This window comes from Clarias gariepinus, chromosome 17 (assembly GCF_024256425.1).
Source record: "Clarias gariepinus isolate MV-2021 ecotype Netherlands chromosome 17, CGAR_prim_01v2, whole genome shotgun sequence".
Classification (NCBI taxonomy): domain Eukaryota; kingdom Metazoa; phylum Chordata; class Actinopteri; order Siluriformes; family Clariidae; genus Clarias; species Clarias gariepinus.
Window position 1 is genome coordinate 14,295,175 of NC_071116.1, and position 14,055 is coordinate 14,309,229.

Sequence of the window (14,055 nt, forward strand, 5' to 3'; positions counted from 1 at the left end):
CCTGGGACCTTTCAAATGGTAGTCCAATGCTTAACCACTGAGCTAACCCTAATAATAATAATAATAATATTCAACATCTTATAAGGCTAAGTCACACTGGACAAGACACCAAGTTGGTGTGGAACTTTTAAATCCATCCATATTGCTCAGGCTCCTTCACAGTCATGACTATTTTGATAAGATTGAACACACATACACAACACACACACACACACACACACACACACAGAGTTATAACATATTCATTGCATCACAGGAACAGTTATCTTAATTACACAAGACCAGACTCAGTCTTTCTCTGACTCCTGTATTCCTCCTCCTCTCCCTCCTCCCTTTTCCCTCACTCTCATACTTTGGCTCGATCATACCTCCCCCATCTCTCTCTCTCTCTCTCTCTCGCCTCAGCGGAAGAGAAGATGACGGGATGAGAGGAGATGGATTTTGCGCTGAGATGCAGCGGGAACGGCGAAATTAGCGACCTGTCCTTATTTACGCGCCACTCGAGTCCGCGGGAACACGCGACCCGAGGAGTGTGGGATGAAGAGAAATGAGTGAGCGCGGCGTTTGCTAAAGACAGGTATGTACAGAGCGCCTTCCTTCCCTTCTCTCTCTCTCTCTCTCTCTCTATACTCCTCATCTATCTCTCACTCCGCGCATTTTCCAGCCTATTCTCGATGCGCGGACTGTGTTGGAGCACAAGTGGGGGATGTGTATTACATAACGACTGACACGTCTCACAGGCGAGAAAAAAAAAAAAAGAAGAAAGAAAAGAAAAAAAAATGGGTCCGGTAATCTAAGAAGTCGCCATTGGCTACCTCCGAAAGCGCGCACTACCCTACTAACTAGGATGTGCACCTGAAGTGGCATACTCCTTAGTGCGGTAGTGCGCCTTCGGACGGAGCCTGTGATCTGTAGAGGTGCAAAGACGCAACAGTGTACAATGCAGGAGTTTAGGAATGTACGCGATGTAGGGTGCAGGACATGTTCTGTTGTTGTTGTTGTCGAGTCTGATTGAGAGAAGATTTGTCTTCAGTCCAGATGATGGCACCAAGTCGAGGCGCAATCAGTTAGTTATCTCAGCAGTTCGGATCCGTGCTGTGACTTAGACACTGTGTTCTGCGTGGCCTCATGTAAACCAGCTTTTACAGCGCGGTGGCCCACTGTGGCCTGCAGTCATCCGGATATGAGAAGGACTGTGAGGTTACCAATAAAACTCGCTTTTCTGCACCGTTACCTCTTCTTGCCTGATTATGAGGCACGTGTGAAAATGTGGGGTTTTGGGGGTTTATGTGTGTGCGCGCGTGCGTGTGCGCGCGCGTGCGTGTATCAGTGTTCTGGATGCGAGCTCTATCCGTCTCCATGGCGACTCGGCAGTCTCTCATTGGGAAGAGTGGTGAAGGGCGCGCGGTTCGGGTTCGGGACAAATCGAGTGCACGGGAAAGGAAGGGAACTAGAGATGAGGCGTAGGGATAGACAAAATGACAAGGGGCAAGGTGACTTCAGAGGGGCTTTACCTTATCAGTCGCACTTGCAGCATATCCATCTACTGCTTTGGACAAACTGACTAAAAAGTTGCTTTTCATTCTGAAAGTACCCAAACAAAGTAATCTTGCTTGACCAAACAAAAGAGTCTGGAGATCCCGTACAGTGTCAAAGAAGCGTTCTGTTTAAGTCATACCTTACTAATCAGTGCACACAGGTACAGTAGGTGCTGCGGCACATTTTCAGGACCATACAAACCACAGACGTGTTCACGCCCCATTAAAGACTAAAATATGTTGACACCCTGGACATCTTCAGGACTAATTTTAATCCTCACACTAAAGTCATCCTTAGGATGTCTTGAGAGAGTAAGTAGTACTTTTGTGAAAAAGATCCTTTCAATGAGTCCTGAGTTATAAAAACCTTCTACAGATAACCTGAGGGCTCGTCTGCGTGACCACTCAGTAAGGTTTTGGCCTATAAATAAGATCCAGCTAACAGCAGTAACCAAACGTAAATAAATGTGTCACACTTATGACAAGTAGAACAGCAGAGAAAGAGTGATGTAGAAGCTTGCGTTACTGTGAGCTCCGAAAGCACTCTGCCTTCAATCTGAACGGGTCGTGTCTTAATTCATCTCAGACGTGACTGTCTTAGATCATCCTCCTCCTCAGTTTCTCTATTGTGTGACTCCTGCAGTTGCAGCCTGAGGTATGCTTCCTAAAATGTAGAACTGTATCATGTATTAACACGAGAGATAGAGCCTTATCTAACTTTTCCGTGCATCCGTCCCACAACTTTACTCATCAAGAATCAGATCAATACTGTGATCCCTGAGTTTATTTAAAAGAACAATAATCATTTAAAAAACTTTAGAGGCTTTAAAGGCTTTTTATATGATAACAACCATAATAGTTGTGAATCGGCTTTATTATTCAAATACAATAAAAGGCAAGCAGCAGGTAAAATCTAAGCTGTGTCTAACAGTGTATGTATGCCATGTAAATATTTTCAGCACCATGGAGAGGTCCATTTTTGTTTCCATTATTACTATGTGTACTTTAAACATCACTGGAAAGTCAAGGTTTTACTAAAACTGACCTCCTCTTGGCCTTTTTATTGCAAAAGAAAAAACCTCAATGACCAAATAAAAAGACTCAGTGTCATTCACAGTTTTTATACTGGTTGTTTATTTCCCTTTTCAGTTGGTTACTGAAGGACCCATGCCATTAATTCAAGTTCCTCAATGTTTTTCGGCTTTTCCCTAGGTACCAGACATTAGACAGACTGCTCTATTACTGGACTTCCGTGTCCAATTCTAAAGGGATTTGCACACAGGCCCAGATTTCGGTAAAGGCTTCCCGTGGGCATAACCTACTCATAATTAAATGAAGAGAAATGTGAACTGCTCTGCTAACATCTCCCCCATGTGCTGGTGAGACAAGCTATAATGGGAGTTAAAATGAAAAGTCACATATTATAGCTGCATGCACAGTTGACAGGATTGTTATTTTCTTAGTCATGAAGGGAGACACTGCAGCATGATGTTTTCCACCATGTATTACGGCTTTTAAATTGCACAACAGATTCATCGGTGCTGAATTAACACTGTACAGAGCATCAAAGAATTTGAAACAAAAAGTTTAAAGAGAAAATATCTTAAATTAGCACAGGGTTTTGGGCAACCTGCAATATTATGTAACATCACAATATTTAGTCTGAGAAATTGAATTAGGGAATAGATCTTATTTTATTCTGCAGGAACATAAAAAAAACTATTTGTTCTTTCCAATTTATTAATTTGCCAATTCCCAGTAGCTAGATCTCTCCTATCACATGACAGCTATCAAAGGTGAAGGCTAACTCCTTAAAGACAATGAATTCACTAACAGCAGAATTGACAGCACTGACAGCACTCACTGCATAAACTTACAGATGCCTACCATTGGCTAGTGTCAGTCTGACTGACAGAGAAGCGAGTAATGCCATGTCTTTTCCACCCATCACAGTCATGGATTACCGTGGCAGTAATTCAAACTCATGATCTAGCCAATCACCAGCGTCTTCCTATTTACATAATGATGGCAGTTAATGCTGTCCTCCAAGTGCATTCATCTGCCCAATGATGGTACAAGAGCAGCAGCTAGAAAGGATTACATACAGTTGACTTTACATTTTAGAGGAAGCTCTTGTTGGGCTTCTGTCACTGTCGTATGATCCAAGGAGACTTATTGTAGATATTTGTAGTAGGAATCAGCAGTGACTGTTTGATGTGTAATCAAAAAGTTAAATATTCCATATTAAGTACAGGTAATATAAACACACCTCGAATTAGAGTTAACTGGCATCTAAAACCAACGCTGTTTTACTAATCCTCTTCGTTTTGGATCACTATAGCCATTAAGGAGAGCCTACGGCCGTAAAGCGCCACTTCACACTGCACACTGTGCATCTGCCGCTTTGCGTGCTGAGCTGGGTGTTGCCATGGAGATGATGGCTGCCTGGATTGCGTTCCCAAGTGAAGGAGAAAATTTTCCGTCCAGTGAACGAGACACAGGGGAAACATGTGGGACTTTTAAACTTGCCAAGTTCTCTAAAGGTAACTGTTGGGTGTGAGAGGTTACTAATGTCTTATTGCTGTACAGTACAGTATACGGTTACATACATAAATACAGTATACAGTACGGTTGCATGTCAGTCGACATTTGTTTGAAATAGTAGCTTGTAAAAACACTTCAATCAGTTCCAGTAGTGTAATAAAATGCTCGAAACGATGATCAGTCTTGTATTAAAAATTAGACCACACATCCGCACTGGCTTGACCTGTAATGAGAGTTGATAGTGACAAAATACCTACAGCATGCCGACCAGAAAAACAGCTCCTATTTATTCGTTGGTCTTGTGTCAGTAGTTCATGCTGTTCAGACCTACCCTGGCCAACACACTGATTCCTGCAACAGCAACTAATGTTTCTGAACTCTTAACTAGAATGCCACAGAGAGCCTAGGAATGGTTCCATAATCAATAATTAACACAGCAACCACACAGTGACCTACTGAGACAGAGTGAGAAAGAGATGTCTATCGACTAATCATTACTATACTACATTACTGCATGTCTACTACACGAATGTTAAATACTGTGATCAAATCAGATCATATTTTATTCAGATAATTGAAACATTCCATTATAATCTACATGCTGTCATAATAGTTAATCAACGGTTTCTTGATTAACTAATACTCCACATTTTTTAGTTTTCTTGATCGCAGTAAGGATCCGTAGTGTGTTATTATTCGTATGAAGGAAGTGAGCTGTGACAGATCTACCCATGTAATGAATGCATTGTTGCCATGTCTCTCCACATGCACCTGAACTCTGTGATGTGCATGTTGTTTCGTGATGAAAGCCTATTTGGCAGTGTTTTTAGCTCCATGTGGCCGTTAGCTCGACATTTCCAATCTGTTTCTGCTGAGTCAGGCAGATCTGGATGAGTGAGCAGCGGAGCAAGAATTATGCTTTTTTTTTCTTTTTTTTTTTCCTGAACGGCTTTTTAGGCCCTGATGGATAAAGACCAACAAAGGTGTTTTAAAGAGCTGATGACTCATGTCTAGGTGATAGTTCTGATTAAATGGCTGATGTTTCTTGTCTGATACTCTCTCAGTCTATGATTAGTGCACACTGCGCAGAGAGGCGCCCCTCTGCACTCTCTCAGCTTGGGAGGGGAAAGGAAATTAACACTAAAACTAGTGAAAAAACACACTTACACAAACGCGCACACAGTTCCTGTTAAATAGTACCTGTTGCACAGAGGAGCAGGTGTTTCCAGCTCTGTGTCTGTATGTACAGGTGTGTTAGTCTGTTAGTAAATGCGATGGTCCGGAACATGACATTCATTCAGTGAGGCTCCAGTTCCAAGATTGTGGATCAATTTATATTTCAGTCCAGCAGAGATGTCATTAATGTTATATCCATTATTGCTGAAGTGTCTCGCCTACTGAAAAAGAAGAATTTCTTTCAATTAAACAGAACAGAGATGCCAGACAAAAATGATCTGTCAGTCTTCTCTTGGAAACTTTAATGCAAAAGTAAATACATCTCTCATGCAGAGATATTAGGAACTCACACTCTCATCTGTAGTCACAAATCTTATAGCAGGGAATTGAGGCATGCATGTGTGCTGTCTTACTCTTTGTGTGTGTGCATAGACTATGTGCTTGCATTTTAATTAGACTTGCTGGGTGTGTGTACTTACTCATATTAAACAACTTTAATTAACTTAAGCTGATGTGGGGACATTCCCGTTAATATATTTCACCCCCCTGACCCTCCTACCCATCATACCCATCCCAAGCCTTATGCAGTTATACAGTATACTATGGATTTATCTAAAAATGCAGTTAATTATCACTCACATGCAACATGATATCTGTTTAACAGTGATTATATCTTAACTTTATTGTGTCTCATTTGCATTATGTCAGGAATGCATTTTCATTTTTGTTTTTTCAAGCTTACAATATCAAAACATCTCATTAATGGTTTAAATGTGACTCTTGGGCCTGTTGTGCCTGTAAGTGTATCTGTATATAAATGCTTCCATATCATACATGTTGCTCTGATTGTCCTGTTGTACTATGTAATGTTTCTTTGCTCAAAGTTACTCTTGTAATCATTCAATCTTAGATAAGACTCTTGTCTTTTCAGTTGTAAATCCTTTGATATTCTACTATGTACTTTGTAATCACTTTGCCTCCCACTGTTTGCACGTTTTTGTAAGTCACTTTGGATAAGAGCGTCTAACAAATGACTAAATGTAAATGTAAACATACGTATGCGTTTTCTTTTGTCGCCGGTTGTCATAGCCCGCTGTTGTTGTGTGCACAGCTGTCTCAGTCAGCAGGACTACATGAATCAAGAGAGGAGATTGTAATATAGATGGGAGCAGCCGATATGACCAGTGTGTGCGTAATGCGGAATATTACCCTGGTCATTTCCCAGCAGGAGAAGTGACGATTTGCGAATAAAAAATAAAAAATATACAAGAAGACAAGACGAGACAAAAAAAAAGCTCACCATCACAATTTGACAATCAGCTAACGGCTTGTTACAGCCAGTACCCCCTTGTGAGATTATTGATTTAGAACAGGCATAAAGAAACAGGATAAGCTCTTGCAGAGATCAGATACAAGGTCCTGACGCTGGTACTTTATTATATATAAATAGATGCAACTGGTTTTATGATTAAACCACTCTATCCACATCTCTTATCCCGAAGGCCTGGGTTAAAGACTCTTCCAGGTCAAAGAAAACAAAGCTATCAGGTTCTATTGATCAAACGCACTGTATAAAATAAACATAGTCATTAATATTTGAGATAATTATGGCGCACACAGACATGGACACAAACAAACACAGGAGTGCTGATTAAACAGTGCGGTTTGATGTATACTGTAGGTTGCAGATGACTGGAGATGTAGAGATGTACAATGGGGATGGAGAATGGATATGGGTTTGTGGTTTGAGGCTAGAGCTACACAATGAGTCCCATAACAATATGGACCAGTGCAATTATTGAATCGCAAAAGGCTGCAATTCATAACAAGTACTGTAATATGCACATAGTTGGGAATTTATGGAGAGCTTGTCGATAATTAAAGCAGTTGTTATAGTTGTAAATAATTTTTAAGGTGCTAAATAAGTATATAAAAAATACTCTTAATGGTATCATTTGTGCCATTATTTGCTGTTAGCCTTTATACAACAGTTCTGATCGGCTAATCTGATTGGACGAGAGGCATTCCACAAGTTATAATAATATAACAGCGCTGGGACGTTTTACTGCTGTATCACTTCGTGCCACATGTGTTATAACAGTCGTTAATTACAGCTACTGTCTGGAAATAAGAGAAAGCAGCTGCCGAATTCAAAAACCAGTCAAGGAAACATTTTCAGCAACAAAACATATCTGATAATGTTATATCATCTTAAAAAACACGTTGTCCCCTTGGTAATTACTTCGACGTCATTCTGAACCGTCCCTGTTGTTCTATTCACGCAAGCTTCTAACACAAGGCTGAAATCCCAAATCTCTCTCTAACCCCCCATCAAAGGCACTACTTTTGTGTGCATTACAAGGGATTACGTTGCGCGCTAGTTTATTGTACCATTTAACACTGTTTGGGATTCAACCCCAGAACACATTAGATACTTTATATTCTAAAGTGGAATAAGTGGAAAGATAAATAAAAGCCTGTAAGCTTCTCAAAACTGTCCGCAGCCTCCATGGTTTATTCTCCTCACCATAGTACATAGTATTCAAGATAGTATAAATGATATTCAGGCACAACAGCACTCCCTCTCATGTGATATTACTTAATTGAATACAAAATGGTGCATTTAATAGTTACATGTTGCAGTTTAAATCACAGTTGTAATATGTATCAAATCGTGCAGCCCTATTTGAGGGTTGTAGTCTAGGATTAATCTGAAAGAATTAATAGATATTATTTTAATACTCTCTGTATTCAGTAATTTTAACTGTAACAACAATTAAGCTGTTTTAACACCCAATTCTACAGTTAATCCCATCTTCATTCTTCTGGTAAGACATTACACTACAGTTTAGATTGTGGCTTGTGGGATTATTTGATTAATTTATTTCCTGAATAAACGTTTGTGTGTGGTTAAGCACTTGACCAGAAGTCCTGAATTGTACTCAGTTCTCCAATCCACCCCAAAGATGTTTGGTGGAACTGAGGTCAGCGCTCTCCACATCGTTTCAATCGGATTTTACTTTTGTGCACTGGGATATTGTTTTGCTGGAACATTTTATGGGCCTTTAGTTCAGAAAGGAAATTGTAATGCCAAAGCATACAGAGACATTTTATGATTGTGTGATTCCACCTTTGTGGCAACAGTTTGCGGAAAACCCCATATGGCTATAATGGACAGGTGTCCTCATACCTTTGGCCATATAGTGTATATCACTTAGCAACATAATTACCTTTACTATTGAAAAAAGTAACACAGCATGTTTAATCAATAATGCATTGAACCACGCTGTAAAAGGACAGGATAAGACTTCCACGGAGGCAACTTACATTGCACTTGACAAACCAGTTCCAGGATGACAATGCCCCTGTACACAAAGCAAGCTCCATTAAGACATAGTTTGACAAGATTAGGGTGGAAGAACTTAACTCCAATAAACTCCTTTGTTGGAATACCGATTGCACCAGGACTTTCTCACCCAATATGCCTGACCTCTCAATTGTTCTTGTATCTGAATGGGCAAATCTCCACAGCTCCACTGGAAAATCTTGTGGGAAGCCTTCACAAAAAAGTTGAGAAGCATTATTAAAAGCTTAGGGGAGAATCAATCTAAAACATATATTGTAGGTGTAATAGTGTGTGTAACAATCTTTCAGGTCAGTGGAGCCACTTTGTACTGTAGATGCTCCCATATTTTTGTATATAGGTTTTCTAAACGTTATTGTTAATATTTTTGGCATACAGTAATGTGCAAAAGTCTTAAGCCACCCTGCAATTCTTTACATTAAATTGATTAATTTATATCTGTAGATTTATTTAAGAAAACAATTAAAAAAAAAAGGTTTTGCATAAAAATATAATTTAAAAAGCGGTTGTTTATGTAACTACCTCAGCAGCAACCTTGTTTCCCCTCTCATCTCTCACCACTCAGCATTCAGCATCACCAATGTACTTATCACCGGCCTGATCGTCTGCCAACATCTGCTTCTGTTTCTCTGGTTTATGCCTTAAATTAGATCTTTTTTTTTTTTTTATGGCTGAATGATTCATAGGTCACAAACAAAAACATTCCTCTGAAACGGCTCAGGTACAGGGACTGGACTGAAAACGGAACCGAAAATGCGCCAAAAAAGGAGAGGCAAAGAAGTCATTTTGACAAAAAAGTCAGCCTGAAGAACTATTCCTCAAAACTATATTGAAAAACACAAAAAACAGTCTGCCTTTTTAGAAACAAAAAATAAGGGAATGATGGGTGCCTCAGGACTTTTGCACAGTACTTTTAAATGTTTTTTTGTAGCTCAAAATACATTTGTTGTGTTTGTTGTCTTTTCAGTCATTGATTATTTAGCTTTCACTATTTTTATTTTTTATAAAATTAATCAGAAAGTAGCTTAATTAATTGCATATATTAATAATATATATGGTGTTTACAGTATGTTACTGGCTGCGGGAAAGGAAAACCCTGACCCAGAATTCAATATGCTTCAAAGAAAAATATAAATATTTTGAATAAGATTAAATGTTAATGAAATGTTTTAGCTACAAATCATACATATTTTACATATTACCTATAAGACTTAATTGACAGATTAAAAAAGGGAAATGTTTGTCATATCATGTAATAATGTATTACTTGTCCACTGCAATTAAACGTTTTTTCACTTATTTGTGTATTTTAGAGATATTGTAGAGAAAAAAATGTTTTAAAGGAAAAAAATATTACATAAAAAAAATCTATATATTTTTTTAGGAAAAATGTAATTGCGCTAATAACCTACAGGAGAATAAATTAAGTCCACCAAAATAAATTGCATTATTTTACTAATTTTAAGTGTTGTTTTATAAGCATCATTAAATACTAACATTATGTGACATAATGCCTACTGTACGTTGGTATTATATACACAAGTTATACCAAGATTTATCTTGTGGCTTCATTAAAATGTGCATGGTGAAGAAAAATTTCTTAATTTCAAATAATATTCTGGATCAAGTGTTATTTTACAAATTGCAAATTAATGCAATTAGTTTAATAATTCAAAAATATTAATTCAAAATTATACCAAATATTCAGTAATTTATATATATATATATATATATATATATATATATATATATATATATATATATATTGTATTTTCTCCTCTATTTATTCTGCCAGATTTTTCTTGTTTGTAGCTTATTGCCGTCGCTCAATAGTTCAGGACTAGAGTTTCAGTTTCGTACCAGAGCCTCTAATAATGAACTTGACTTGATATTAACTTAAACACATCTGTTATATTGAACTTCCAGCCGCCTAACGCACAGCATGACTGCAAAACAATTCCTGTTATCCATTATCACCCAAATGAGGATGGGTTCCCTGTTGAGTCTGATTCCTCTCAAGGTTCCTATTGTCATCTCATGGAGTTTTTCCTTTCCCCTGTCTACCTCGGCTTGCTCATCAGGGACAATCTGATGATTCTGATTTATACATATTTAATAATTTCTTCAATTTTGTTTTATTCTGTAAAGCTGCTTTGCAACAATAAACTTGTTAAAAGTGCTATACAAATAAAATAAAATAGAATTACAGTACAGCTAAGTGTTTGTGTTTACAAACTGTGGTCTTGACGCTATTGGAAAACCCTGTCATGAACACTACTACACAAGTGAAATCAGGCAATCTGTTAGACATGAACTGAATAAATCTGAAAGAATTGCCTGGAAAAATTTATTAAAGATTTAGGCAACTGCATAACCCTTTGCTGAGTATACACAAAACCTCCCATGTAAACATGAAATTTTGGACATCACAAACACAGAGTATAGACTGTCAGATTAATGTTGGATTCAACAAGAAACGCCGTTTCCCAGAACACACCTCAGTGTAAGAATATGGCTGCCTTTGGCTTCACAGACTTTGTCACGCTGACAGTCATCTGATTACAAATCACACACACCTGAGCGCAATCACCACCAAACAGTATATAAGAACTTAATTTCCATATTTGCATCACAAAGTAACACTTAGTCTATCTTTACCTACTGTACAGTATATTCGCCATGCAGTTATTTCCATATGTTTTTTCTCTGGTTTTGATTTTGCTCAGGTCTGAGTTTGTGATTTGGAATTCTGCCCCAGCATTGATGTGTGGGTCCAGGGGTAGCTCAGTGGTTAAGGCATTGGACTACAGTTCGGAAGATTCCTGGTTCAAACCCCACAACCACCAAGTTGCCACTGTTGGTTGGGCCCTTGAGCAAGGCCCTTAACCCTCAACTGCTCAGATGTGTACTGAGATAAAAAATGTAAGTCGCTCTGGATAAGAGCGTCTGCCAAATGCCCAAATGTGTGCTGATCGGCTGACCTTTTGGCTGTTTTTTTTTTTATCGCATTTTTGAACTCTTTTGAATCTTAAATAAACTTCCAACTGCATGTGCCATCACCTACCTGTGTCAGGCCCTTGAGTGGCAATGCAAGTTTTAAACCATCTGATGGTCAGTACAGATATTTGAACATTACACTTATGCACTTGATCAGTCCATAAAAACACAGAGATCGTTGATCCATATGAGAGCAGTGGGTAGATGGAATTGTTGAGATGTGCTGTGCATGAAGTGTCTCTTCTGGTGTAAATCTAGGACAAACTGTAAACCTGAGGTACTGTAGCCTACCTGATTCGCTTTCAGTGCACAGGAGTTATACTACAACCTTAGTTAAAATTTCTGGAAATGGAATCTCTTCTGTCCATGTTCATCACTGTCTCTGTCAATAAGAAATCTCATGGACAACCTTCACCTTAAAGGATAAATCTTCTTATAATTATATTGCAGGGTTAAAATGACCTCAGATAAAAAATTAACTGAACAGTGTCAGTGAAAGTACCCATGGAAATAACACAAATGAGGAGCTATTGATAATGTGTGTTTATTTGCTTGTTCCTTGCAAATCAGTAGTGAAATGATGGAAATATAATCTGGGTAATGTACAGTACAGTATTTTTGTTTTGTTTTTTGGGGTATTTTCTATACAAATGTTGTTAAGTTGTTATATCCATTTTGTAATGCTTTTCTCTGAGAACAATGACACCTGTATAAAATTTCAAAATAAATGAAAGATAAATAAATAAATTATTATTGGATATTAGTTCAGCAGTGCCTGGAGCTAACGTGTGACTTGCAGAGGCAAAGAAACGTTTCCAAGGTAACCAGAGCACGTGTCTATGTACCTTTGACCTCAAATATTTGTCGTGATTGGCCAAGACTGAGTTTCATCAAATGTGCAATGACGAGCATGGTGCAAATGTACCTTATGCAGAATTTCAATGGCCTGATTTGTACAATCTGATTTTTCACATCTTTTCATTCTAATTTGAATGATCAATAATCAGTTTTGATTATTTAGTATGAGGTACAGTGGTCATTTTGGCTGATTTAAAAGTTGCACTGTCCTGCATTTAAAGGTTGTAATAAAGTTATGACTGCACATTTGGACATTGCAGGGTAGCAATGGTTTTAGGTGGTGATGGCTTTGGGTTTGTGAGTTGCGATGAAGGAATCTGCAATGTTAATATGGCTATGTGCAGGCTTGGACAGGATGAGTGTTGGAGAAAATTGCATATGTAACTGCTGGTCCATTCAACAAGCTGTCATACTCCCAGTGCCCATCATTAGGGAAAAATGATGGTCTTTAATAAAAACTTTCTGAACTGCACTGAAAACATGACACCAGCAGTTACTTCACTTACTTTCCAAATGCACAATAAACATCATATGCTATACATGCACTTTGTATGTATACTGTAGACATAGCCCAGAATAAAACTTCATACTAAACAATCCTTTTGTAGTTAAAGTCAGACACCAAGATTTTTTATCAACAAAAAGGGATATGGAAAAAAGTGACCAAGGTTTAAGATATCTTGTCTGTGGACGAAAACCCAGAACAAAGAGACTACATGTGAGCTTTCTCCAGAGCTACTTTTGAACCAAATCAATATGTGAGACCAAATGTATGTTAATCCCATTCAACTGGGAAAGGAAAGAACAAAGGGTATATTTTAGAAGCTTTTTTCCTGCTATATTTATACAAAGCTTTTAGTGATTTGGCTGTGTGATCTATAGTTAGATTTGGGCTTGTATTAAATTTATGCTGTTATGCTCTTATTAAAAGTTCTGCCCTGGCATTATAAAGATAAGGTTAAGGATAAATGATACATATGCATATGGGTGCTAAGGCATAGAGGTGCTAAGGTAGTTAATGATAGCAAATAAAACACAATGGATAGGCATAGGAGCAGTACACTTCGTGTGTGTGTGTGTGTGTGTGTGTGTGTGTCTGCACTTTACTTCACTATTTTCCATATGATACTTTGCAGTAAGGTGGGTAACTTTTACGGGTTTAGTTTGTGTTTCATGCCAATATACTGTAAACATCAGTTCCATAACTAAAGTTGCCTATGTGATGAAAGCCACTAACAATGTTGTTCACCATTCATTTAATCAACATCAAATCTTGTATGAATTTAGAAGTCATGGCACCATATCCAGACCTCCTTTCCATTAGCTTCAGTGGCTTTAATAATCTCTAAGTTTTTTCATCTGCTTTAGTAAAAAAAATAATGCTACAGTGGATTATATGAGTGTCACAGCAAAGGGTCTGAAAACATGGGCCCATGTGATATTTCAGTTTTTCTTTTTTTAATAAATCTGCAAAAATGTCAACAATTCTGTGTTTTTCTGTCAATATGGGGTGATGTGTGTATATTAATGAGAAAAAAATGAACTTGCAAATGGCTGCAACATAACAAAGAGTAAAAC

At 38.0% G+C, this 14,055-nt stretch overlaps 1 protein-coding gene across 1 annotated transcript in view; it reads left to right on the forward strand.

The window, feature by feature from the left end:
* Positions 1 to 467: 467 nt before the first annotated feature.
* The window catches only part of kcnj6 (potassium inwardly rectifying channel subfamily J member 6), a 67,956-nt gene continuing 54,368 nt past the window's right edge, over positions 468 to 14,055 (forward strand). The window contains exon 1 of the mRNA XM_053476342.1: positions 468 to 577. The gene's annotated coding sequence lies outside the window, so the exon portion shown is untranslated. The remainder of the gene's footprint in view (positions 578 to 14,055) is intronic.